General features: G+C 38.6%; 18 non-coding genes across 18 annotated transcripts; all 18 read right to left on the reverse strand.

Moving 5' to 3' along the window:
• Positions 1-155: 155 nt before the first annotated feature.
• Positions 156-246, reverse strand: TRNAR-UCU (transfer RNA arginine (anticodon UCU)). Its single transcript is given in 2 exon segments — positions 156-191; positions 210-246. It is a non-coding gene; the product is annotated as a tRNA-Arg (tRNA).
• Positions 247-1,840: 1,594 nt separating this feature from the next.
• On the reverse strand, positions 1,841-1,931 carry TRNAR-UCU (transfer RNA arginine (anticodon UCU)). The gene is given in 2 exon segments: positions 1,841-1,876; positions 1,895-1,931. It is a non-coding gene; the product is annotated as a tRNA-Arg (tRNA).
• Positions 1,932-3,200: 1,269 nt separating this feature from the next.
• Positions 3,201-3,273, reverse strand: TRNAK-UUU (transfer RNA lysine (anticodon UUU)). The gene has a single exon. It is a non-coding gene; the product is annotated as a tRNA-Lys (tRNA).
• Positions 3,274-3,525: 252 nt separating this feature from the next.
• On the reverse strand, positions 3,526-3,616 carry TRNAR-UCU (transfer RNA arginine (anticodon UCU)). The gene is given in 2 exon segments: positions 3,526-3,561; positions 3,580-3,616. It is a non-coding gene; the product is annotated as a tRNA-Arg (tRNA).
• Positions 3,617-5,245: 1,629 nt separating this feature from the next.
• TRNAR-UCU (transfer RNA arginine (anticodon UCU)) lies at positions 5,246-5,336 on the reverse strand. The gene is given in 2 exon segments: positions 5,246-5,281; positions 5,300-5,336. It is a non-coding gene; the product is annotated as a tRNA-Arg (tRNA).
• A 1,637-nt stretch (positions 5,337-6,973) lies between these two features.
• Positions 6,974-7,064, reverse strand: TRNAR-UCU (transfer RNA arginine (anticodon UCU)). Its single transcript is given in 2 exon segments — positions 6,974-7,009; positions 7,028-7,064. It is a non-coding gene; the product is annotated as a tRNA-Arg (tRNA).
• A 1,594-nt stretch (positions 7,065-8,658) lies between these two features.
• On the reverse strand, positions 8,659-8,749 carry TRNAR-UCU (transfer RNA arginine (anticodon UCU)). Its single transcript is given in 2 exon segments — positions 8,659-8,694; positions 8,713-8,749. It is a non-coding gene; the product is annotated as a tRNA-Arg (tRNA).
• Positions 8,750-10,343: 1,594 nt separating this feature from the next.
• TRNAR-UCU (transfer RNA arginine (anticodon UCU)) lies at positions 10,344-10,434 on the reverse strand. The gene is given in 2 exon segments: positions 10,344-10,379; positions 10,398-10,434. It is a non-coding gene; the product is annotated as a tRNA-Arg (tRNA).
• Positions 10,435-12,063: 1,629 nt separating this feature from the next.
• Positions 12,064-12,154, reverse strand: TRNAR-UCU (transfer RNA arginine (anticodon UCU)). The gene is given in 2 exon segments: positions 12,064-12,099; positions 12,118-12,154. It is a non-coding gene; the product is annotated as a tRNA-Arg (tRNA).
• Positions 12,155-13,748: 1,594 nt separating this feature from the next.
• On the reverse strand, positions 13,749-13,839 carry TRNAR-UCU (transfer RNA arginine (anticodon UCU)). The gene is given in 2 exon segments: positions 13,749-13,783; positions 13,803-13,839. It is a non-coding gene; the product is annotated as a tRNA-Arg (tRNA).
• Positions 13,840-15,108: 1,269 nt separating this feature from the next.
• TRNAK-UUU (transfer RNA lysine (anticodon UUU)) lies at positions 15,109-15,181 on the reverse strand. The gene has a single exon. It is a non-coding gene; the product is annotated as a tRNA-Lys (tRNA).
• Positions 15,182-15,433: 252 nt separating this feature from the next.
• Positions 15,434-15,524, reverse strand: TRNAR-UCU (transfer RNA arginine (anticodon UCU)). The gene is given in 2 exon segments: positions 15,434-15,469; positions 15,488-15,524. It is a non-coding gene; the product is annotated as a tRNA-Arg (tRNA).
• A 1,629-nt stretch (positions 15,525-17,153) lies between these two features.
• Positions 17,154-17,244, reverse strand: TRNAR-UCU (transfer RNA arginine (anticodon UCU)). The gene is given in 2 exon segments: positions 17,154-17,189; positions 17,208-17,244. It is a non-coding gene; the product is annotated as a tRNA-Arg (tRNA).
• A 1,637-nt stretch (positions 17,245-18,881) lies between these two features.
• Positions 18,882-18,972, reverse strand: TRNAR-UCU (transfer RNA arginine (anticodon UCU)). Its single transcript is given in 2 exon segments — positions 18,882-18,917; positions 18,936-18,972. It is a non-coding gene; the product is annotated as a tRNA-Arg (tRNA).
• Positions 18,973-20,566: 1,594 nt separating this feature from the next.
• TRNAR-UCU (transfer RNA arginine (anticodon UCU)) lies at positions 20,567-20,657 on the reverse strand. The gene is given in 2 exon segments: positions 20,567-20,602; positions 20,621-20,657. It is a non-coding gene; the product is annotated as a tRNA-Arg (tRNA).
• A 1,594-nt stretch (positions 20,658-22,251) lies between these two features.
• Positions 22,252-22,342, reverse strand: TRNAR-UCU (transfer RNA arginine (anticodon UCU)). The gene is given in 2 exon segments: positions 22,252-22,287; positions 22,306-22,342. It is a non-coding gene; the product is annotated as a tRNA-Arg (tRNA).
• Positions 22,343-23,971: 1,629 nt separating this feature from the next.
• On the reverse strand, positions 23,972-24,062 carry TRNAR-UCU (transfer RNA arginine (anticodon UCU)). Its single transcript is given in 2 exon segments — positions 23,972-24,007; positions 24,026-24,062. It is a non-coding gene; the product is annotated as a tRNA-Arg (tRNA).
• A 1,594-nt stretch (positions 24,063-25,656) lies between these two features.
• TRNAR-UCU (transfer RNA arginine (anticodon UCU)) lies at positions 25,657-25,747 on the reverse strand. The gene is given in 2 exon segments: positions 25,657-25,691; positions 25,711-25,747. It is a non-coding gene; the product is annotated as a tRNA-Arg (tRNA).
• Positions 25,748-27,144: the final 1,397 nt, after the last annotated feature.

A 27,144-nucleotide genomic window follows, 5' to 3' on the forward strand; every position in this document is an offset into this window, starting at 1 on the left:
GCCTGTGCTGACTCCGCCTTGCGCGGGCGGAGTCATGACGGAACGGTTTCGTCATCAGCACGCAAGGGGTTAAGATGGTTGCCGGTATTAGTACTAAATACAGAGAATATAATAATGAGTTGGTACTTGGGATAACAGGATAACAGGGATACAACTGACTCTGGTGGGATTCGAACCCACAACCTTTGAATATCTATTTTACATTCACCTAGAAGTCCAATGCGCTATCCATTGCGCCACAGAGCCAATCTGCTATAATGAGGTGCAGAGATGTTCTGAAATGAAATAATGAGCTATTAGCTGTTGATCAGCTTTATAAAGTTCATTTGATACTATAACCATGGCTATATTTTGAATATTGAATTGGTGAAATGATATTCACCGTCTCAGACTACATGATACCATTGGTAAATCTACGTACGACTTAAGTTTAGTCAAATGGCACATAATATGTGAGACAGATGTGTATTTCACAACTCCATGAAAGACGTTTTTGCAATTTTAGTAATGGAATATCTTATTCGTCATGCAGGGGTCCACAAAAAGAGCATACAATTAGAGTACTTTTTCTTTAAAGGAAACAACCGCCTGAACAGGGACTTGAACCCTGGACCCTCAGATTAAAAGTCTGATGCTCTACCGACTGAGCTATCCAGGCTCTGCTATACTCTACCTTAAAATCAGCTAAACAAATGTGGACGTACACTGACCTACACTTTGTATATTTATATAATTACATATATTAGCAATCAATATTCTAGAGTTTAATACTGAATTGATATTATAAGCATTTGAAATTTCAGCAGCACACGTAATCCATTATAACTCCGGAAATTTGTACTATCTCATTTTCGGATGACATAGAAATCACGTGTTTAAAATGACACAGTGAAATTAATAAAGGGCCAAATACTATTACTAACTCCTAAATTACATTTTCAGCAGTATCATTGGGAATTTCCTCTTGGGCATAGACTATGCAACATTTTCAAAGCAAACAGTCTCTGTTTAAGTAGACTTTCTTTCACTGCCATTTTGGTAAATGTTTCTGGTGATGGAGAAGCAGGATTGCTGGTTACTGTTTCAATTAGTTATAAAATAGAGGAGGGATAAAATTGACCCAGTTGGTGTTCGAACCCTTAGCGTTTGAATGCTTTTGCTACATTCGCCTAGGACTCCAAGCCGCAATCCATTGCACCAGAGATCCGACCTGATTCAACAAGGTGATCAGAGATTCACAAATAAAAAGATGACCTATAAGTTGTTGACCAACTTTATCAAATTAATCGGACACTAGCTTACATTTTGAACATTGAATTGGATAAAAGATAATCAACATGTCAAACTACATGATACAGTTTGGGTAAGTCTTCTTAACCCTTGTCAAAGAAAGTTGAGCACAGATGGGTATGTAAGGACTCGATCAAGACTTTTTTGAACCATCTGTAATTGGAATTCCCATTCATTGGATCCTGAAAAGAGTATGCAATTGATATACATTTTCTTTAACCAAGCCGCCTGAACAGGGACTTGAACCCTGGGCCCTCAGATTAAAAGTCTGATGCTCTACCGACTGAGCTATCCAGGCTCTGAGGCAGCACCCCACAAAATGACATTATCAACATTAGGAAGTGTCCCAACTATCACTACGTTTTTTAACCCCTTGCGTGCGGGGCGTATTTTCCGCCTGTGCTGACTCCGCCTTGCGCGGGCGGAGTCATGACGGAACGGTTTCGTCATCAGCACGCAAGGGATTAAGATGGTTGCCGGTATTAGTACTAAATACAGAGAATATAATAATGAGTTGGTACTTGGGATAACAGGATAACAGGGATAAAACTGACTCTGGTGGGATTCGAACCCACAACCTTTGAATATCTATTTTACATTCACCTAGAAGTCCAATGCGCTATCCATTGCGCCACAGAGCCAATCTGCTATAATGAGGTGCAGAGATGTTCTGAAATGAAATAATGAGCTATTAGCTGTTGATCAGCTTTATAAAGTTCATTTGATACTATAACCATGGCTATATTTTGAATATTGAATTGGTGAAATGATATTCACCGTCTCAGACTACATGATACCATTGGTAAATCTACGTACGACTTAAGTTTAGTCAAATGGCACATAATATGTGAGACAGATGTGTATTTCACAACTCCATGAAAGACGTTTTTGCAATTTTAGTAATGGAATATCTTATTCGTCATGCAGGGGTCCACAAAAAGAGCATACAATTAGAGTACTTTTTCTTTAAAGGAAACAACCACCTGAACAGGGACTTGAACCCTGGACCCTCAGATTAAAAGTCTGATGCTCTACCGACTGAGCTATCCAGGCTCTGCTATACTCTACCTTAAAATCAGCTAAACAAATGTGGACGTACACTGACCTACACTTTGTATATTTATATAATTACATATATTAGCAATCAATATTCTAGAGTTTAATAATGAATTGATATTTTAAGCATTTGAAATTTCAGCAGCACACGTAATCCATTATAACTCCGGAAATTTGTACTATCTCATTTTCGGATGACATAGAAATCACGTGTTTAAAATGACACTGTGAAATTAATAAAGGGCCAAATACTATTACTAACTCCTAAATTACATTTTCAGCAGTATCATTGGGAATTTCCTCTTGGGCATAGACTATGCAACATTTTCAAAGCAAACAGTCTCTGTTTAAGTAGACTTTCTTTCACTGCCATTTTGGTAAATGTTTCTGGTGATGGAGAAGCAGGATTGCTGGTTACTGTTTCAATTAGTTATAAAATAGAGGAGGGATAAAATTGACCCAGTTGGTGTTCGAACCCTTAGCGTTTGAATGCTTTTGCTACATTCGCCTAGGACTCCAAGCCGCAATCCATTGCACCAGAGATCCGACCTGATTCAACAAGGTGATCAGAGATTCACAAATAAAAAGATGACCTATAAGTTGTTGACCAACTTTATCAAATTAATCCGACACTAGCTTACATTTTGAACATTGAATTGGATAAAAGATAATCAACATGTCAAACTACATGATACAGTTTGGGTAAGTCTTCTTAACCCTTGTCAAAGAAAGTAGAGCACAGATGGGTATGTAAGGACTCGATCAAGACTTTTTTGAACCATCTGTAATTGGAATTCCCATTCATTGGATCCTGAAAAGAGTATGCAATTGATATACATTTTCTTTAACCAAGCTGCCTGAACAGGGACTTGAACCCTGGGCCCTCAGATTAAAAGTCTGATGCTCTACCGACTGAGCTATCCAGGCTCTGAGGCAGCACCCCACAAAATGACATTATCAACATTAGGAAGTGTCCCAACTATCACTACGTTTTTTAACCCCTTGCGTGCGGGGCGTATTTTCCGCCTGTGCTGACTCCGCCTTGCGCGGGCGGAGTCATGACGGAACGGTTTCGTCATCAGCACGCAAGGGGTTAAGATGGTTGCCGGTATTAGTACTAAATACAGAGAATATAATAATGAGTTGGTACTTGGGATAACAGGATAACAGGGATACAACTGACTCTGGTGGGATTCGAACCCACAACCTTTGAATATCTATTTTACATTCACCTAGAAGTCCAATGCGCTATCCATTGCGCCACAGAGCCAATCTGCTATAATGAGGTGCAGAGATGTTCTGAAATGAAATAATGAGCTATTAGCTGTTGATCAGCTTTATAAAGTTCATTTGATACTATAACCATGGCTATATTTTGAATATTGAATTGGTGAAATGATATTCACCGTCTCAGACTACATGATACCATTGGTAAATCTACGTACGACTTAAGTTTAGTCAAATGGCACATAATATGTGAGACAGATGTGTATTTCACAACTCCATGAAAGACGTTTTTGCAATTTTAGTAATGGAATATCTTATTCGTCATGCAGGGGTCCACAAAAAGAGCATACAATTAGAGTACTTTTTCTTTAAAGGAAACAACCGCCTGAACAGGGACTTGAACCCTGGACCCTCAGATTAAAAGTCTGATGCTCTACCGACTGAGCTATCCAGGCTCTGCTATACTCTACCTTAAAATCAGCTAAACAAATGTGGACGTACACTGACCTACACTTTGTATATTTATATAATTACATATATTAGCAATCAATATTCTAGAGTTTAATACTGAATTGATATTATAAGCATTTGAAATTTCAGCAGCACACGTAATCCATTATAACTCCGGAAATTTGTACTATCTCATTTTCGGATGACATAGAAATCACGTGTTTAAAATGACACAGTGAAATTAATAAAGGGCCAAATACTATTACTAACTCCTAAATTACATTTTCAGCAGTATCATTGGGAATTTCCTCTTGGGCATAGACTATGCAACATTTTCAAAGCAAACAGTCTCTGTTTAAGTAGACTTTCTTTCACTGCCATTTTGGTAAATGTTTCTGGTGATGGAGAAGCAGGATTGCTGGTTACTGTTTCAATTAGTTATAAAATAGAGGAGGGATAAAATTGACCCAGTTGGTGTTCGAACCCTTAGCGTTTGAATGCTTTTGCTACATTCGCCTAGGACTCCAAGCCGCAATCCATTGCACCAGAGATCCGACCTGATTCAACAAGGTGATCAGAGATTCACAAATAAAAAGATGACCTATAAGTTGTTGACCAACTTTATCAAATTAATCGGACACTAGCTTACATTTTGAACATTGAATTGGATAAAAGATAATCAACATGTCAAACTACATGATACAGTTTGGGTAAGTCTTCTTAACCCTTGTCAAAGAAAGTTGAGCACAGATGGGTATGTAAGGACTCGATCAAGACTTTTTTGAACCATCTGTAATTGGAATTCCCATTCATTGGATCCTGAAAAGAGTATGCAATTGATATACATTTTCTTTAACCAAGCCGCCTGAACAGGGACTTGAACCCTGGGCCCTCAGATTAAAAGTCTGATGCTCTACCGACTGAGCTATCCAGGCTCTGAGGCAGCACCCCACAAAATGACATTATCAACATTAGGAAGTGTCCCAACTATCACTACGTTTTTTAACCCCTTGAGTGCGGGGCGTATTTTCAGCCTGTGCTGACTACGCCTTGCGCGGGCGGAGTCATGACGGAACGGTTTCGTCATCAGCACAGCTCACCCGTAGCTGATGACGGAACCGTTCTGTTATCAGCACGCAAGGGGTTAAGATGGTTGCCGGTATTAGTACTAAATACAGAGAATATAATAATGAATTGGTACTTGGGATAACAGGGATAAAACTGACTCTGGTGGGATTCGAACCCACAACCTTTGAATATCTTTTTTACATTCACCTAGAAGTCCAATGCGCTATCCATTGCGCCACAGAGCCAATCTGCTATAATGAGGTGCAGAGATGTTCTGAAATGAAATAATGAGCTATTAGCTGTTGATCAGCTTTATAAAGTTCATTTGATACTATAACCATGGCTATATTTTGAATATTGAATTGGTGAAATGATATTCACCGTCTCAGACTACATGATACCATTGGTAAATCTACGTACGACTTAAGTTTAGTCAAATGGCACATAATATGTGAGACAGATGTGTATTTCACAACTCCATGAAAGACGTTTTTGCAATTTTAGTAATGGAATATCTTATTCGTCATGCAGGGGTCCACAAAAAGAGCATACAATTAGAGTACTTTTTCTTTAAAGGAAACAACCACCTGAACAGGGACTTGAACCCTGGACCCTCGGATTAAAAGTCTGATGCTCTACCGACTGAGCTATCCAGGCTCTGCTATACTCTACCTTAAAATCAGCTAAACAAATGTGGACGTACACTGACCTACACTTTGTATATTTATATAATTACATATATTAGCAATCAATATTCTAGAGTTTAATAATGAATTGATATTTTAAGCATTTGAAATTTCAGCAGCACACGTAATCCATTATAACTCCGGAAATTTGTACTATCTCATTTTCGGATGACATAGAAATCACGTGTTTAAAATGACACAGTGAAATTAATAAAGGGCCAAATACTATTACTAACTCCTAAATTACATTTTCAGCAGTATCATTGGGAATTTCCTCTTGGGCATAGACTATGCAACATTTTCAAAGCAAACAGTCTCTGTTTAAGTAGACTTTCTTTCACTGCCATTTTGGTAAATGTTTCTGGTGATGGAGAAGCAGGATTGCTGGTTACTGTTTCAATTAGTTATAAAATAGAGGAGGGATAAAATTGACCCAGTTGGTGTTCGAACCCTTAGCGTTTGAATGCTTTTGCTACATTCGCCTAGGACTCCAAGCCGCAATCCATTGCACCAGAGATCCGACCTGATTCAACAAGGTGATCAGAGATTCACAAATAAAAAGATGACCTATAAGTTGTTGACCAACTTTATCAAATTAATCCGACACTAGCTTACATTTTGAACATTGAATTGGATAAAAGATAATCAACATGTCAAACTACATGATACAGTTTGGGTAAGTCTTCTTAACCCTTGTCAAAGAAAGTAGAGCACAGATGGGTATGTAAGGACTCGATCAAGACTTTTTTGAACCATCTGTAATTGGAATTCCCATTCATTGGATCCTGAAAAGAGTATGCAATTGATATACATTTTCTTTAACCAAGCCGCCTGAACAGGGACTTGAACCCTGGGCCCTCAGATTAAAAGTCTGATGCTCTACCGACTGAGCTATCCGGGCTCTGAGGCAGCACCCCACAAAATGACATTATCAACATTAGGAAGTGTCCCAACTATCACTACGTTTTTTAACCCCTTGAGTGCGGGGCGTATTTTCCGCCTGTGCTGACTACGCCTTGCGCGGGCGGAGTCATGACGGAACGGTTTCGTCATCAGCACAGCTCACCCGTAGCTGATGACGGAACCGTTCTGTTATCAGCACGCAAGGGGTTAAGATGGTTGCCGGTATTAGTACTAAATACAGAGAATACAATAATGAATTGGTACTTGGGATAACAGGATAACAGGGATAAAACTGACTCTGGTGGGATTCGAACCCACAACCTTTGAATATCTTTTTTACATTCACCTAGAAGTCCAATGCGCTATCCATTGCGCCACAGAGCCAATCTGCTATAATGAGGTGCAGAGATGTTCTGAAATGAAATAATGAGCTATTAGCTGTTGATCAGCTTTATAAAGTTCATTTGATACTATAACCATGGCTATATTTTGAATATTGAATTGGTGAAATGATATTCACCGTCTCAGACTACATGATACCATTGGTAAATCTACGTACGACTTAAGTTTAGTCAAATGGCACATAATATGTGAGACAGATGTGTATTTCACAACTCCATGAAAGACGTTTTTGCAATTTTAGTAATGGAATATCTTATTCGTCATGCAGGGGTCCACAAAAAGAGCATACAATTAGAGTACTTTTTCTTTAAAGGAAACAACCACCTGAACAGGGACTTGAACCCTGGACCCTCAGATTAAAAGTCTGATGCTCTACCGACTGAGCTATCCAGGCTCTGCTATACTCTACCTTAAAATCAGCTAAACAAATGTGGACGTACACTGACCTACACTTTGTATATTTATATAATTACATATATTAGCAATCAATATTCTAGAGTTTAATAATGAATTGATATTTTAAGCATTTGAAATTTCAGCAGCACACGTAATCCATTATAACTCCGGAAATTTGTACTATCTCATTTTCGGATGACATAGAAATCACGTGTTTAAAATGACACTGTGAAATTAATAAAGGGCCAAATACTATTACTAACTCCTAAATTACATTTTCAGCAGTATCATTGGGAATTTCCTCTTGGGCATAGACTATGCAACATTTTCAAAGCAAACAGTCTCTGTTTAAGTAGACTTTCTTTCACTGCCATTTTGGTAAATGTTTCTGGTGATGGAGAAGCAGGATTGCTGGTTACTGTTTCAATTAGTTATAAAATAGAGGAGGGATAAAATTGACCCAGTTGGTGTTCGAACCCTTAGCGTTTGAATGCTTTTGCTACATTCGCCTAGGACTCCAAGCCGCAATCCATTGCACCAGAGATCCGACCTGATTCAACAAGGTGATCAGAGATTCACAAATAAAAAGATGACCTATAAGTTGTTGACCAACTTTATCAAATTAATCCGACACTAGCTTACATTTTGAACATTGAATTGGATAAAAGATAATCAACATGTCAAACTACATGATACAGTTTGGGTAAGTCTTCTTAACCCTTGTCAAAGAAAGTAGAGCACAGATGGGTATGTAAGGACTCGATCAAGACTTTTTTGAACCATCTGTAATTGGAATTCCCATTCATTGGATCCTGAAAAGAGTATGCAATTGATATACATTTTCTTTAACCAAGCCGCCTGAACAGGGACTTGAACCCTGGGCCCTCAGATTAAAAGTCTGATGCTCTACCGACTGAGCTATCCAGGCTCTGAGGCAGCACCCCACAAAATGACATTATCAACATTAGGAAGTGTCCCAACTATCACTACGTTTTTTAACCCCTTGCGTGCGGGGCGTATTTTCCGCCTGTGCTGACTCCGCCTTGCGCGGGCGGAGTCATGACGGAACGGTTTCGTCATCAGCACGCAAGGGGTTAAGATGGTTGCCGGTATTAGTACTAAATACAGAGAATATAATAATGAGTTGGTACTTGGGATAACAGGATAACAGGGATAAAACTGACTCTGGTGGGATTCGAACCCACAACCTTTGAATATCTATTTTACATTCACCTAGAAGTCCAATGCGCTATCCATTGCGCCACAGAGCCAATCTGCTATAATGAGGTGCAGAGATGTTCTGAAATGAAATAATGAGCTATTAGCTGTTGATCAGCTTTATAAAGTTCATTTGATACTATAACCATGGCTATATTTTGAATATTGAATTGGTGAAATGATATTCACCGTCTCAGACTACATGATACCATTGGTAAATCTACGTACGACTTAAGTTTAGTCAAATGGCACATAATATGTGAGACAGATGTGTATTTCACAACTCCATGAAAGACGTTTTTGCAATTTTAGTAATGGAATATCTTATTCGTCATGCAGGGGTCCACAAAAAGAGCATACAATTAGAGTACTTTTTCTTTAAAGGAAACAACCGCCTGAACAGGGACTTGAACCCTGGACCCTCAGATTAAAAGTCTGATGCTCTACCGACTGAGCTATCCAGGCTCTGCTATACTCTACCTTAAAATCAGCTAAACAAATGTGGACGTACACTGACCTACACTTTGTATATTTATATAATTACATATATTAGCAATCAATATTCTAGAGTTTAATACTGAATTGATATTTTAAGCATTTGAAATTTCAGCAGCACACGTAATCCATTATAACTCCGGAAATTTGTACTATCTCATTTTCGGATGACATAGAAATCACGTGTTTAAAATGACACTGTGAAATTAATAAAGGGCCAAATACTATTACTAACTCCTAAATTACATTTTCAGCAGTATCATTGGGAATTTCCTCTTGGGCATAGACTATGCAACATTTTCAAAGCAAACAGTCTCTGTTTAAGTAGACTTTCTTTCACTGCCATTTTGGTAAATGTTTCTGGTGATGGAGAAGCAGGATTGCTGGTTACTGTTTCAATTAGTTATAAAATAGAGGAGGGATAAAATTGACCCAGTTGGTGTTCGAACCCTTAGCGTTTGAATGCTTTTGCTACATTCGCCTAGGACTCCAAGCCGCAATCCATTGCACCAGAGATCCGACCTGATTCAACAAGGTGATCAGAGATTCACAAATAAAAAGATGACCTATAAGTTGTTGACCAACTTTATCAAATTAATCCGACACTAGCTTACATTTTGAACATTGAATTGGATAAAAGATAATCAACATGTCAAACTACATGATACAGTTTGGGTAAGTCTTCTTAACCCTTGTCAAAGAAAGTAGAGCACAGATGGGTATGTAAGGACTCGATCAAGACTTTTTTGAACCATCTGTAATTGGAATTCCCATTCATTGGATCCTGAAAAGAGTATGCAATTGATATACATTTTCTTTAACCAAGCCGCCTGAACAGGGACTTGAACCCTGGGCCCTCAGATTAAAAGTCTGATGCTCTACCGACTGAGCTATCCAGGCTCTGAGGCAGCACCCCACAAAATGACATTATCAACATTAGGAAGTGTCCCAACTATCACTACGTTTTTTAACCCCTTGCGTGCGGGGCGTATTTTCCGCCTGTGCTGACTCCGCCTTGCGCGGGCGGAGTCATGACGGAACGGTTTCGTCATCAGCACGCAAGGGGTTAAGATGGTTGCCGGTATTAGTACTAAATACAGAGAATATAATAATGAGTTGGTACTTGGGATAACAGGATAACAGGGATAAAACTGCCTCTGGTGGGATTCGAACCCACAACCTTTGAATATCTATTTTACATTCACCTAGAAGTCCAATGCGCTATCCATTGCGCCACAGAGCCAATCTGCTATAATGAGGTGCAGAGATGTTCTGAAATGAAATAATGAGCTATTAGCTGTTGATCAGCTTTATAAAGTTCATTTGATACTATAACCATGGCTATATTTTGAATATTGAATTGGTGAAATGATATTCACCGTCTCAGACTACATGATACCATTGGTAAATCTACGTACGACTTAAGTTTAGTCAAATGGCACATAATATGTGAGACAGATGTGTATTTCACAACTCCATGAAAGACGTTTTTGCAATTTTAGTAATGGAATATCTTATTCGTCATGCAGGGGTCCACAAAAAGAGCATACAATTAGAGTACTTTTTCTTTAAAGGAAACAACCGCCTGAACAGGGACTTGAACCCTGGACCCTCAGATTAAAAGTCTGATGCTCTACCGACTGAGCTATCCAGGCTCTGCTATACTCTACCTTAAAATCAGCTAAACAAATGTGGACGTACACTGACCTACACTTTGTATATTTATATAATTACATATATTAGCAATCAATATTCTAGAGTTTAATACTGAATTGATATTATAAGCATTTGAAATTTCAGCAGCACACGTAATCCATTATAACTCCGGAAATTTGTACTATCTCATTTTCGGATGACATAGAAATCACGTGTTTAAAATGACACAGTGAAATTAATAAAGGGCCAAATACTATTACTAACTCCTAAATTACATTTTCAGCAGTATCATTGGGAATTTCCTCTTGGGCATAGACTATGCAACATTTTCAAAGCAAACAGTCTCTGTTTAAGTAGACTTTCTTTCACTGCCATTTTGGTAAATGTTTCTGGTGATGGAGAAGCAGGATTGCTGGTTACTGTTTCAATTAGTTATAAAATAGAGGAGGGATAAAATTGACCCAGTTGGTGTTCGAACCCTTAGCGTTTGAATGCTTTTGCTACATTCGCCTAGGACTCCAAGCCGCAATCCATTGCACCAGAGATCCGACCTGATTCAACAAGGTGATCAGAGATTCACAAATAAAAAGATGACCTATAAGTTGTTGACCAACTTTATCAAATTAATCGGACACTAGCTTACATTTTGAACATTGAATTGGATAAAAGATAATCAACATGTCAAACTACATGATACAGTTTGGGTAAGTCTTCTTAACCCTTGTCAAAGAAAGTTGAGCACAGATGGGTATGTAAGGACTCGATCAAGACTTTTTTGAACCATCTGTAATTGGAATTCCCATTCATTGGATCCTGAAAAGAGTATGCAATTGATATACATTTTCTTTAACCAAGCCGCCTGAACAGGGACTTGAACCCTGGGCCCTCAGATTAAAAGTCTGATGCTCTACCGACTGAGCTATCCAGGCTCTGAGGCAGCACCCCACAAAATGACATTATCAACATTAGGAAGTGTCCCAACTATCACTACGTTTTTTAACCCCTTGAGTGCGGGGCGTATTTTCCGCCTGTGCTGACTACGCCTTGCGCGGGCGGAGTCATGACGGAACGGTTTCGTCATCAGCACAGCTCACCCGTAGCTGATGACGGAACCGTTCTGTTATCAGCACGCAAGGGGTTAAGATGGTTGCCGGTATTAGTACTAAATACAGAGAATATAATAATGAATTGGTACTTGGGATAACAGGGATAAAACTGACTCTGGTGGGATTCGAACCCACAACCTTTGAATATCTTTTTTACATTCACCTAGAAGTCCAATGCGCTATCCATTGCGCCACAGAGCCAATCTGCTATAATGAGGTGCAGAGATGTTCTGAAATGAAATAATGAGCTATTAGCTGTTGATCAGCTTTATAAAGTTCATTTGATACTATAACCATGGCTATATTTTGAATATTGAATTGGTGAAATGATATTCACCGTCTCTGACTACATGATACCATTGGTAAATCTACGTACGACTTAAGTTTAGTCAAATGGCACATAATATGTGAGACAGATGTGTATTTCACAACTCCATGAAAGACGTTTTTGCAATTTTAGTAATGGAATATCTTATTCGTCATGCAGGGGTCCACAAAAAGAGCATACAATTAGAGTACTTTTTCTTTAAAGGAAACAACCACCTGAACAGGGACTTGAACCCTGGACCCTCAGATTAAAAGTCTGATGCTCTACCGACTGAGCTATCCAGGCTCTGCTATACTCTACCTTAAAATCAGCTAAACAAATGTGGACGTACACTGACCTACACTTTGTATATTTATATAATTACATATATTAGCAATCAATATTCTAGAGTTTAATAATGAATTGATATTTTAAGCATTTGAAATTTCAGCAGCACACGTAATCCATTATAACTCCGGAAATTTGTACTATCTCATTTTCGGATGACATAGAAATCACGTGTTTAAAATGACACTGTGAAATTAATAAAGGGCCAAATACTATTACTAACTCCTAAATTACATTTTCAGCAGTATCATTGGGAATTTCCTCTTGGGCATAGACTATGCAACATTTTCAAAGCAAACAGTCTCTGTTTAAGTAGACTTTCTTTCACTGCCATTTTGGTAAATGTTTCTGGTGATGGAGAAGCAGGATTGCTGGTTACTGTTTCAATTAGTTATAAAATAGAGGAGGGATAAAATTGACCCAGTTGGTGTTCGAACCCTTAGCGTTTGAATGCTTTTGCTACATTCGCCTAGGACTCCAAGCCGCAATCCATTGCACCAGAGATCCGACCTGATTCAACAAGGTGATCAGAGATTCACAAATAAAAAGATGACCTATAAGTTGTTGACCAACTTTATCAAATTAATCCGACACTAGCTTACATTTTGAACATTGAATTGGATAAAAGATAATCAACATGTCAAACTACATGATACAGTTTGGGTAAGTCTTCTTAACCCTTGTCAAAGAAAGTAGAGCACAGATGGGTATGTAAGGACTCGATCAAGACTTTTTTGAACCATCTGTAATTGGAATTCCCATTCATTGGATCCTGAAAAGAGTATGCAATTGATATACATTTTCTTTAACCAAGCCGCCTGAACAGGGACTTGAACCCTGGGCCCTCAGATTAAAAGTCTGATGCTCTACCGACTGAGCTATCCAGGCTCTGAGGCAGCACCCCACAAAATGACATTATCAACATTAGGAAGTGTCCCAACTATCACTACGTTTTTTAACCCCTTGCGTGCGGGGCGTATTTTCCGCCTGTGCTGACTCCGCCTTGCGCGGGCGGAGTCATGACGGAACGGTTTCGTCATCAGCACGCAAGGGGTTAAGATGGTTGCCGGTATTAGTACTAAATACAGAGAATATAATAATGAGTTGGTACTTGGGATAACAGGATAACAGGGATAAAACTGACTCTGGTGGGATTCGAACCCACAACCTTTGAATATCTATTTTACATTCACCTAGAAGTCAAATGCGCTATCCATTGCGCCACAGAGCCAATCTGCTATAATGAGGTGCAGAGATGTTCTGAAATGAAATAATGAGCTATTAGCTGTTGATCAGCTTTATAAAGTTCATTTGATACTATAACCATGGCTATATTTTGAATATTGAATTGGTGAAATGATATTCACCGTCTCAGACTACATGATACCATTGGTAAATCTACGTACGACTTAAGTTTAGTCAAATGGCACATAATATGTGAGACAGATGTGTATTTCACAACTCCATGAAAGACGTTTTTGCAATTTTAGTAATGGAATATCTTATTCGTCATGCAGGGGTCCACAAAAAGAGCATACAATTAGAGTACTTTTTCTTTAAAGGAAACAACCGCCTGAACAGGGACTTGAACCCTGGACCCTCAGATTAAAAGTCTGATGCTCTACCGACTGAGCTATCCAGGCTCTGCTATACTCTACCTTAAAATCAGCTAAACAAATGTGGACGTACACTGACCTACACTTTGTATATTTATATAATTACATATATTAGCAATCAATATTCTAGAGTTTAATACTGAATTGATATTATAAGCATTTGAAATTTCAGCAGCACACGTAATCCATTATAACTCCGGAAATTTGTACTATCTCATTTTCGGATGACATAGAAATCACGTGTTTAAAATGACACAGTGAAATTAATAAAGGGCCAAATACTATTACTAACTCCTAAATTACATTTTCAGCAGTATCATTGGGAATTTCCTCTTGGGCATAGACTATGCAACATTTTCAAAGCAAACAGTCTCTGTTTAAGTAGACTTTCTTTCACTGCCATTTTGGTAAATGTTTCTGGTGATGGAGAAGCAGGATTGCTGGTTACTGTTTCAATTAGTTATAAAATAGAGGAGGGATAAAATTGACCCAGTTGGTGTTCGAACCCTTAGCGTTTGAATGCTTTTGCTACATTCGCCTAGGACTCCAAGCCGCAATCCATTGCACCAGAGATCCGACCTGATTCAACAAGGTGATCAGAGATTCACAAATAAAAAGATGACCTATAAGTTGTTGACCAACTTTATCAAATTAATCCGACACTAGCTTACATTTTGAACATTGAATTGGATAAAAGATAATCAACATGTCAAACTACATGATACAGTTTGGGTAAGTCTTCTTAACCCTTGTCAAAGAAAGTAGAGCACAGATGGGTATGTAAGGACTCGATCAAGACTTTTTTGAACCATCTGTAATTGGAATTCCCATTCATTGGATCCTGAAAAGAGTATGCAATTGATATACATTTTCTTTAACCAAGCTGCCTGAACAGGGACTTGAACCCTGGGCCCTCAGATTAAAAGTCTGATGCTCTACCGACTGAGCTATCCAGGCTCTGAGGCAGCACCCCACAAAATGACATTATCAACATTAGGAAGTGTCCCAACTATCACTACGTTTTTTAACCCCTTGCGTGCGGGGCGTATTTTCCGCCTGTGCTGACTCCGCCTTGCGCGGGCGGAGTCATGACGGAACGGTTTCGTCATCAGCACGCAAGGGGTTAAGATGGTTGCCGGTATTAGTACTAAATACAGAGAATATAATAATGAGTTGGTACTTGGGATAACAGGATAACAGGGATACAACTGACTCTGGTGGGATTCGAACCCACAACCTTTGAATATCTATTTTACATTCACCTAGAAGTCCAATGCGCTATCCATTGCGCCACAGAGCCAATCTGCTATAATGAGGTGCAGAGATGTTCTGAAATGAAATAATGAGCTATTAGCTGTTGATCAGCTTTATAAAGTTCATTTGATACTATAACCATGGCTATATTTTGAATATTGAATTGGTGAAATGATATTCACCGTCTCAGACTACATGATACCATTGGTAAATCTACGTACGACTTAAGTTTAGTCAAATGGCACATAATATGTGAGACAGATGTGTATTTCACAACTCCATGAAAGACGTTTTTGCAATTTTAGTAATGGAATATCTTATTCGTCATGCAGGGGTCCACAAAAAGAGCATACAATTAGAGTACTTTTTCTTTAAAGGAAACAACCGCCTGAACAGGGACTTGAACCCTGGACCCTCAGATTAAAAGTCTGATGCTCTACCGACTGAGCTATCCAGGCTCTGCTATACTCTACCTTAAAATCAGCTAAACAAATGTGGACGTACACTGACCTACACTTTGTATATTTATATAATTACATATATTAGCAATCAATATTCTAGAGTTTAATACTGAATTGATATTATAAGCATTTGAAATTTCAGCAGCACACGTAATCCATTATAACTCCGGAAATTTGTACTATCTCATTTTCGGATGACATAGAAATCACGTGTTTAAAATGACACAGTGAAATTAATAAAGGGCCAAATACTATTACTAACTCCTAAATTACATTTTCAGCAGTATCATTGGGAATTTCCTCTTGGGCATAGACTATGCAACATTTTCAAAGCAAACAGTCTCTGTTTAAGTAGACTTTCTTTCACTGCCATTTTGGTAAATGTTTCTGGTGATGGAGAAGCAGGATTGCTGGTTACTGTTTCAATTAGTTATAAAATAGAGGAGGGATAAAATTGACCCAGTTGGTGTTCGAACCCTTAGCGTTTGAATGCTTTTGCTACATTCGCCTAGGACTCCAAGCCGCAATCCATTGCACCAGAGATCCGACCTGATTCAACAAGGTGATCAGAGATTCACAAATAAAAAGATGACCTATAAGTTGTTGACCAACTTTATCAAATTAATCGGACACTAGCTTACATTTTGAACATTGAATTGGATAAAAGATAATCAACATGTCAAACTACATGATACAGTTTGGGTAAGTCTTCTTAACCCTTGTCAAAGAAAGTTGAGCACAGATGGGTATGTAAGGACTCGATCAAGACTTTTTTGAACCATCTGTAATTGGAATTCCCATTCATTGGATCCTGAAAAGAGTATGCAATTGATATACATTTTCTTTAACCAAGCCGCCTGAACAGGGACTTGAACCCTGGGCCCTCAGATTAAAAGTCTGATGCTCTACCGACTGAGCTATCCAGGCTCTGAGGCAGCACCCCACAAAATGACATTATCAACATTAGGAAGTGTCCCAACTATCACTACGTTTTTTAACCCCTTGAGTGCGGGGCGTATTTTCCGCCTGTGCTGACTACGCCTTGCGCGGGCGGAGTCATGACGGAACGGTTTCGTCATCAGCACAGCTCACCCGTAGCTGATGACGGAACCGTTCTGTTATCAGCACGCAAGGGGTTAAGATGGTTGCCGGTATTAGTACTAAATACAGAGAATATAATAATGAATTGGTACTTGGGATAACAGGGATAAAACTGACTCTGGTGGGATTCGAACCCACAACCTTTGAATATCTTTTTTACATTCACCTAGAAGTCCAATGCGCTATCCATTGCGCCACAGAGCCAATCTGCTATAATGAGGTGCAGAGATGTTCTGAAATGAAATAATGAGCTATTAGCTGTTGATCAGCTTTATAAAGTTCATTTGATACTATAACCATGGCTATATTTTGAATATTGAATTGGTGAAATGATATTCACCGTCTCAGACTACATGATACCATTGGTAAATCTACGTACGACTTAAGTTTAGTCAAATGGCACATAATATGTGAGACAGATGTGTATTTCACAACTCCATGAAAGACGTTTTTGCAATTTTAGTAATGGAATATCTTATTCGTCATGCAGGGGTCCACAAAAAGAGCATACAATTAGAGTACTTTTTCTTTAAAGGAAACAACCACCTGAACAGGGACTTGAACCCTGGACCCTCGGATTAAAAGTCTGATGCTCTACCGACTGAGCTATCCAGGCTCTGCTATACTCTACCTTAAAATCAGCTAAACAAATGTGGACGTACACTGACCTACACTTTGTATATTTATATAATTACATATATTAGCAATCAATATTCTAGAGTTTAATAATGAATTGATATTTTAAGCATTTGAAATTTCAGCAGCACACGTAATCCATTATAACTCCGGAAATTTGTACTATCTCATTTTCGGATGACATAGAAATCACGTGTTTAAAATGACACAGTGAAATTAATAAAGGGCCAAATACTATTACTAACTCCTAAATTACATTTTCAGCAGTATCATTGGGAATTTCCTCTTGGGCATAGACTATGCAACATTTTCAAAGCAAACAGTCTCTGTTTAAGTAGACTTTCTTTCACTGCCATTTTGGTAAATGTTTCTGGTGATGGAGAAGCAGGATTGCTGGTTACTGTTTCAATTAGTTATAAAATAGAGGAGGGATAAAATTGACCCAGTTGGTGTTCGAACCCTTAGCGTTTGAATGCTTTTGCTACATTCGCCTAGGACTCCAAGCCGCAATCCATTGCACCAGAGATCCGACCTGATTCAACAAGGTGATCAGAGATTCACAAATAAAAAGATGACCTATAAGTTGTTGACCAACTTTATCAAATTAATCCGACACTAGCTTACATTTTGAACATTGAATTGGATAAAAGATAATCAACATGTCAAACTACATGATACAGTTTGGGTAAGTCTTCTTAACCCTTGTCAAAGAAAGTAGAGCACAGATGGGTATGTAAGGACTCGATCAAGACTTTTTTGAACCATCTGTAATTGGAATTCCCATTCATTGGATCCTGAAAAGAGTATGCAATTGATATACATTTTCTTTAACCAAGCCGCCTGAACAGGGACTTGAACCCTGGGCCCTCAGATTAAAAGTCTGATGCTCTACCGACTGAGCTATCCGGGCTCTGAGGCAGCACCCCACAAAATGACATTATCAACATTAGGAAGTGTCCCAACTATCACTACGTTTTTTAACCCCTTGAGTGCGGGGCGTATTTTCCGCCTGTGCTGACTACGCCTTGCGCGGGCGGAGTCATGACGGAACGGTTTCGTCATCAGCACAGCTCACCCGTAGCTGATGACGGAACCGTTCTGTTATCAGCACGCAAGGGGTTAAGATGGTTGCCGGTATTAGTACTAAATACAGAGAATACAATAATGAATTGGTACTTGGGATAACAGGATAACAGGGATAAAACTGACTCTGGTGGGATTCGAACCCACAACCTTTGAATATCTTTTTTACATTCACCTAGAAGTCCAATGCGCTATCCATTGCGCCACAGAGCCAATCTGCTATAATGAGGTGCAGAGATGTTCTGAAATGAAATAATGAGCTATTAGCTGTTGATCAGCTTTATAAAGTTCATTTGATACTATAACCATGGCTATATTTTGAATATTGAATTGGTGAAATGATATTCACCGTCTCAGACTACATGATACCATTGGTAAATCTACGTACGACTTAAGTTTAGTCAAATGGCACATAATATGTGAGACAGATGTGTATTTCACAACTCCATGAAAGACGTTTTTGCAATTTTAGTAATGGAATATCTTATTCGTCATGCAGGGGTCCACAAAAAGAGCATACAATTAGAGTACTTTTTCTTTAAAGGAAACAACCACCTGAACAGGGACTTGAACCCTGGACCCTCAGATTAAAAGTCTGATGCTCTACCGACTGAGCTATCCAGGCTCTGCTATACTCTACCTTAAAATCAGCTAAACAAATGTGGACGTACACTGACCTACACTTTGTATATTTATATAATTACATATATTAGCAATCAATATTCTAGAGTTTAATAATGAATTGATATTTTAAGCATTTGAAATTTCAGCAGCACACGTAATCCATTATAACTCCGGAAATTTGTACTATCTCATTTTCGGATGACATAGAAATCACGTGTTTAAAATGACACTGTGAAATTAATAAAGGGCCAAATACTATTACTAACTCCTAAATTACATTTTCAGCAGTATCATTGGGAATTTCCTCTTGGGCATAGACTATGCAACATTTTCAAAGCAAACAGTCTCTGTTTAAGTAGACTTTCTTTCACTGCCATTTTGGTAAATGTTTCTGGTGATGGAGAAGCAGGATTGCTGGTTACTGTTTCAATTAGTTATAAAATAGAGGAGGGATAAAATTGACCCAGTTGGTGTTCGAACCCTTAGCGTTTGAATGCTTTTGCTACATTCGCCTAGGACTCCAAGCCGCAATCCATTGCACCAGAGATCCGACCTGATTCAACAAGGTGATCAGAGATTCACAAATAAAAAGATGACCTATAAGTTGTTGACCAACTTTATCAAATTAATCCGACACTAGCTTACATTTTGAACATTGAATTGGATAAAAGATAATCAACATGTCAAACTACATGATACAGTTTGGGTAAGTCTTCTTAACCCTTGTCAAAGAAAGTAGAGCACAGATGGGTATGTAAGGACTCGATCAAGACTTTTTTGAACCATCTGTAATTGGAATTCCCATTCATTGGATCCTGAAAAGAGTATGCAATTGATATACATTTTCTTTAACCAAGCCGCCTGAACAGGGACTTGAACCCTGGGCCCTCAGATTAAAAGTCTGATGCTCTACCGACTGAGCTATCCAGGCTCTGAGGCAGCACCCCACAAAATGACATTATCAACATTAGGAAGTGTCCCAACTATCACTACGTTTTTTAACCCCTTGCGTGCGGGGCGTATTTTCCGCCTGTGCTGACTCCGCCTTGCGCGGGCGGAGTCATGACGGAACGGTTTCGTCATCAGCACGCAAGGGGTTAAGATGGTTGCCGGTATTAGTACTAAATACAGAGAATATAATAATGAGTTGGTACTTGGGATAACAGGATAACAGGGATAAAACTGACTCTGGTGGGATTCGAACCCACAACCTTTGAATATCTATTTTACATTCACCTAGAAGTCCAATGCGCTATCCATTGCGCCACAGAGCCAATCTGCTATAATGAGGTGCAGAGATGTTCTGAAATGAAATAATGAGCTATTAGCTGTTGATCAGCTTTATAAAGTTCATTTGATACTATAACCATGGCTATATTTTGAATATTGAATTGGTGAAATGATATTCACCGTCTCAGACTACATGATACCATTGGTAAATCTACGTACGACTTAAGTTTAGTCAAATGGCACATAATATGTGAGACAGATGTGTATTTCACAACTCCATGAAAGACGTTTTTGCAATTTTAGTAATGGAATATCTTATTCGTCATGCAGGGGTCCACAAAAAGAGCATACAATTAGAGTACTTTTTCTTTAAAGGAAACAACCGCCTGAACAGGGACTTGAACCCTGGACCCTCAGATTAAAAGTCTGATGCTCTACCGACTGAGCTATCCAGGCTCTGCTATACTCTACCTTAAAATCAGCTAAACAAATGTGGACGTACACTGACCTACACTTTGTATATTTATATAATTACATATATTAGCAATCAATATTCTAGAGTTTAATACTGAATTGATATTTTAAGCATTTGAAATTTCAGCAGCACACGTAATCCATTATAACTCCGGAAATTTGTACTATCTCATTTTCGGATGACATAGAAATCACGTGTTTAAAATGACACTGTGAAATTAATAAAGGGCCAAATACTATTACTAACTCCTAAATTACATTTTCAGCAGTATCATTGGGAATTTCCTCTTGGGCATAGACTATGCAACATTTTCAAAGCAAACAGTCTCTGTTTAAGTAGACTTTCTTTCACTGCCATTTTGGTAAATGTTTCTGGTGATGGAGAAGCAGGATTGCTGGTTACTGTTTCAATTAGTTATAAAATAGAGGAGGGATAAAATTGACCCAGTTGGTGTTCGAACCCTTAGCGTTTGAATGCTTTTGCTACATTCGCCTAGGACTCCAAGCCGCAATCCATTGCACCAGAGATCCGACCTGATTCAACAAGGTGATCAGAGATTCACAAATAAAAAGATGACCTATAAGTTGTTGACCAACTTTATCAAATTAATCCGACACTAGCTTACATTTTGAACATTGAATTGGATAAAAGATAATCAACATGTCAAACTACATGATACAGTTTGGGTAAGTCTTCTTAACCCTTGTCAAAGAAAGTAGAGCACAGATGGGTATGTAAGGACTCGATCAAGACTTTTTTGAACCATCTGTAATTGGAATTCCCATTCATTGGATCCTGAAAAGAGTATGCAATTGATATACATTTTCTTTAACCAAGCCGCCTGAACAGGGACTTGAACCCTGGGCCCTCAGATTAAAAGTCTGATGCTCTACCGACTGAGCTATCCAGGCTCTGAGGCAGCACCCCACAAAATGACATTATCAACATTAGGAAGTGTCCCAACTATCAGTACGTTTTTTAACCCCTTGCGTGCGGGGCGTATTTTCCGCCTGTGCTGACTCCGCCTTGCGCGGGCGGAGTCATGACGGAACGGTTTCGTCATCAGCACGCAAGGGGTTAAGATGGTTGCCGGTATTAGTACTAAATACAGAGAATATAATAATGAGTTGGTACTTGGGATAACAGGATAACAGGGATAAAACTGACTCTGGTGGGATTCGAACCCACAACCTTTGAATATCTATTTTACATTCACCTAGAAGTCCAATGCGCTATCCATTGCGCCACAGAGCCAATCTGCTATAATGAGGTGCAGAGATGTTCTGAAATGAAATAATGAGCTATTAGCTGTTGATCAGCTTTATAAAGTTCATTTGATACTATAACCATGGCTATATTTTGAATATTGAATTGGTGAAATGATATTCACCGTCTCAGACTACATGATACCATTGGTAAATCTACGTACGACTTAAGTTTAGTCAAATGGCACATAATATGTGAGACAGATGTGTATTTCACAACTCCATGAAAGACGTTTTTGCAATTTTAGTAATGGAATATCTTATTCGTCATGCAGGGGTCCACAAAAAGAGCATACAATTAGAGTACTTTTTCTTTAAAGGAAACAACCGCCTGAACAGGGACTTGAACCCTGGACCCTCAGATTAAAAGTCTGATGCTCTACCGACTGAGCTATCCAGGCTCTGCTATACTCTACCTTAAAATCAGCTAAACAAATGTGGACGTACACTGACCTACACTTTGTATATTTATATAATTACATATATTAGCAATCAATATTCTAGAGTTTAATACTGAATTGATATTATAAGCATTTGAAATTTCAGCAGCACACGTAATCCATTATAACTCCGGAAATTTGTACTATCTCATTTTCGGATGACATAGAAATCACGTGTTTAAAATGACACAGTGAAATTAATAAAGGGCCAAATACTATTACTAACTCCTAAATTACATTTTCAGCAGTATCATTGGGAATTTCCTCTTGGGCATAGACTATGCAACATTTTCAAAGCAAACAGTCTCTGTTTAAGTAGACTTTCTTTCACTGCCATTTTGGTAAATGTTTCTGGTGATGGAGAAGCAGGATTGCTGGTTACTGTTTCAATTAGTTATAAAATAGAGGAGGGATAAAATTGACCCAGTTGGTGTTCGAACCCTTAGCGTTTGAATGCTTTTGCTACATTCGCCTAGGACTCCAAGCCGCAATCCATTGCACCAGAGATCCGACCTGATTCAACAAGGTGATCAGAGATTCACAAATAAAAAGATGACCTATAAGTTGTTGACCAACTTTATCAAATTAATCGGACACTAGCTTACATTTTGAACATTGAATTGGATAAAAGATAATCAACATGTCAAACTACATGATACAGTTTGGGTAAGTCTTCTTAACCCTTGTCAAAGAAAGTTGAGCACAGATGGGTATGTAAGGACTCGATCAAGACTTTTTTGAACCATCTGTAATTGGAATTCCCATTCATTGGATCCTGAAAAGAGTATGCAATTGATATACATTTTCTTTAACCAAGCCGCCTGAACAGGGACTTGAACCCTGGGCCCTCAGATTAAAAGTCTGATGCTCTACCGACTGAGCTATCCAGGCTCTGAGGCAGCACCCCACAAAATGACATTATCAACATTAGGAAGTGTCCCAACTATCACTACGTTTTTTAACCCCTTGAGTGCGGGGCGTATTTTCCGCCTGTGCTGACTACGCCTTGCGCGGGCGGAGTCATGACGGAACGGTTTCGTCATCAGCACAGCTCACCCGTAGCTGATGACGGAACCGTTCTGTTATCAGCACGCAAGGGGTTAAGATGGTTGCCGGTATTAGTACTAAATACAGAGAATATAATAATGAATTGGTACTTGGGATAACAGGGATAAAACTGACTCTGGTGGGATTCGAACCCACAACCTTTGAATATCTTTTTTACATTCACCTAGAAGTCCAATGCGCTATCCATTGCGCCACAGAGCCAATCTGCTATAATGAGGTGCAGAGATGTTCTGAAATGAAATAATGAGCTATTAGCTGTTGATCAGCTTTATAAAGTTCATTTGATACTATAACCATGGCTATATTTTGAATATTGAATTGGTGAAATGATATTCACCGTCTCTGACTACATGATACCATTGGTAAATCTACGTACGACTTAAGTTTAGTCAAATGGCACATAATATGTGAGACAGATGTGTATTTCACAACTCCATGAAAGACGTTTTTGCAATTTTAGTAATGGAATATCTTATTCGTCATGCAGGGGTCCACAAAAAGAGCATACAATTAGAGTACTTTTTCTTTAAAGGAAACAACCACCTGAACAGGGACTTGAACCCTGGACCCTCAGATTAAAAGTCTGATGCTCTACCGACTGAGCTATCCAGGCTCTGCTATACTCTACCTTAAAATCAGCTAAACAAATGTGGACGTACACTGACCTACACTTTGTATATTTATATAATTACATATATTAGCAATCAATATTCTAGAGTTTAATAATGAATTGATATTTTAAGCATTTGAAATTTCAGCAGCACACGTAATCCATTATAACTCCGGAAATTTGTACTATCTCATTTTCGGATGACATAGAAATCACGTGTTTAAAATGACACTGTGAAATTAATAAAGGGCCAAATACTATTACTAACTCCTAAATTACATTTTCAGCAGTATCATTGGGAATTTCCTCTTGGGCATAGACTATGCAACATTTTCAAAGCAAACAGTCTCTGTTTAAGTAGACTTTCTTTCACTGCCATTTTGGTAAATGTTTCTGGTGATGGAGAAGCAGGATTGCTGGTTACTGTTTCAATTAGTTATAAAATAGAGGAGGGATAAAATTGACCCAGTTGGTGTTCGAACCCTTAGCGTTTGAATGCTTTTGCTACATTCGCCTAGGACTCCAAGCCGCAATCCATTGCACCAGAGATCCGACCTGATTCAACAAGGTGATCAGAGATTCACAAATAAAAAGATGACCTATAAGTTGTTGACCAACTTTATCAAATTAATCCGACACTAGCTTACATTTTGAACATTGAATTGGATAAAAGATAATCAACATGTCAAACTACATGATACAGTTTGGGTAAGTCTTCTTAACCCTTGTCAAAGAAAGTAGAGCACAGATGGGTATGTAAGGACTCGATCAAGACTTTTTTGAACCATCTGTAATTGGAATTCCCATTCATTGGATCCTGAAAAGAGTATGCAATTGATATACATTTTCTTTAACCAAGCCGCCTGAACAGGGACTTGAACCCTGGGCCCTCAGATTAAAAGTCTGATGCTCTACCGACTGAGCTATCCAGGCTCTGAGGCAGCACCCCACAAAATGACATTATCAACATTAGGAAGTGTCCCAACTATCACTACGTTTTTTAACCCCTTGCGTGCGGGGCGTATTTTCCGCCTGTGCTGACTCCGCCTTGCGCGGGCGGAGTCATGACGGAACGGTTTCGTCATCAGCACGCAAGGGGTTAAGATGGTTGCCGGTATTAGTACTAAATACAGAGAATATAATAATGAGTTGGTACTTGGGATAACAGGATAACAGGGATAAAACTGACTCTGGTGGGATTCGAACCCACAACCTTTGAATATCTATTTTACATTCACCTAGAAGTCAAATGCGCTATCCATTGCGCCACAGAGCCAATCTGCTATAATGAGGTGCAGAGATGTTCTGAAATGAAATAATGAGCTATTAGCTGTTGATCAGCTTTATAAAGTTCATTTGATACTATAACCATGGCTATATTTTGAATATTGAATTGGTGAAATGATATTCACCGTCTCAGACTACATGATACCATTGGTAAATCTACGTACGACTTAAGTTTAGTCAAATGGCACATAATATGTGAGACAGATGTGTATTTCACAACTCCATGAAAGACGTTTTTGCAATTTTAGTAATGGAATATCTTATTCGTCATGCAGGGGTCCACAAAAAGAGCATACAATTAGAGTACTTTTTCTTTAAAGGAAACAACCGCCTGAACAGGGACTTGAACCCTGGACCCTCAGATTAAAAGTCTGATGCTCTACCGACTGAGCTATCCAGGCTCTGCTATACTCTACCTTAAAATCAGCTAAACAAATGTGGACGTACACTGACCTACACTTTGTATATTTATATAATTACATATATTAGCAATCAATATTCTAGAGTTTAATACTGAATTGATATTATAAGCATTTGAAATTTCAGCAGCACACGTAATCCATTATAACTCCGGAAATTTGTACTATCTCATTTTCGGATGACATAGAAATCACGTGTTTAAAATGACACAGTGAAATTAATAAAGGGCCAAATACTATTACTAACTCCTAAATTACATTTTCAGCAGTATCATTGGGAATTTCCTCTTGGGCATAGACTATGCAACATTTTCAAAGCAAACAGTCTCTGTTTAAGTAGACTTTCTTTCACTGCCATTTTGGTAAATGTTTCTGGTGATGGAGAAGCAGGATTGCTGGTTACTGTTTCAATTAGTTATAAAATAGAGGAGGGATAAAATTGACCCAGTTGGTGTTCGAACCCTTAGCGTTTGAATGCTTTTGCTACATTCGCCTAGGACTCCAAGCCGCAATCCATTGCACCAGAGATCCGACCTGATTCAACAAGGTGATCAGAGATTCACAAATAAAAAGATGACCTATAAGTTGTTGACCAACTTTATCAAATTAATCCGACACTAGCTTACATTTTGAACATTGAATTGGATAAAAGATAATCAACATGTCAAACTACATGATACAGTTTGGGTAAGTCTTCTTAACCCTTGTCAAAGAAAGTAGAGCACAGATGGGTATGTAAGGACTCGATCAAGACTTTTTTGAACCATCTGTAATTGGAATTCCCATTCATTGGATCCTGAAAAGAGTATGCAATTGATATACATTTTCTTTAACCAAGCCGCCTGAACAGGGACTTGAACCCTGGGCCCTCAGATTAAAAGTCTGATGCTCTACCGACTGAGCTATCCAGGCTCTGAGGCAGCACCCCACAAAATGACATTATCAACATTAGGAAGTGTCCCAACTA

This window comes from Lissotriton vulgaris, chromosome 1_2 (assembly GCF_964263255.1).
Source record: "Lissotriton vulgaris chromosome 1_2, aLisVul1.2, whole genome shotgun sequence".
Taxonomy (NCBI): Eukaryota; Metazoa; Chordata; class Amphibia; order Caudata; family Salamandridae; genus Lissotriton; species Lissotriton vulgaris.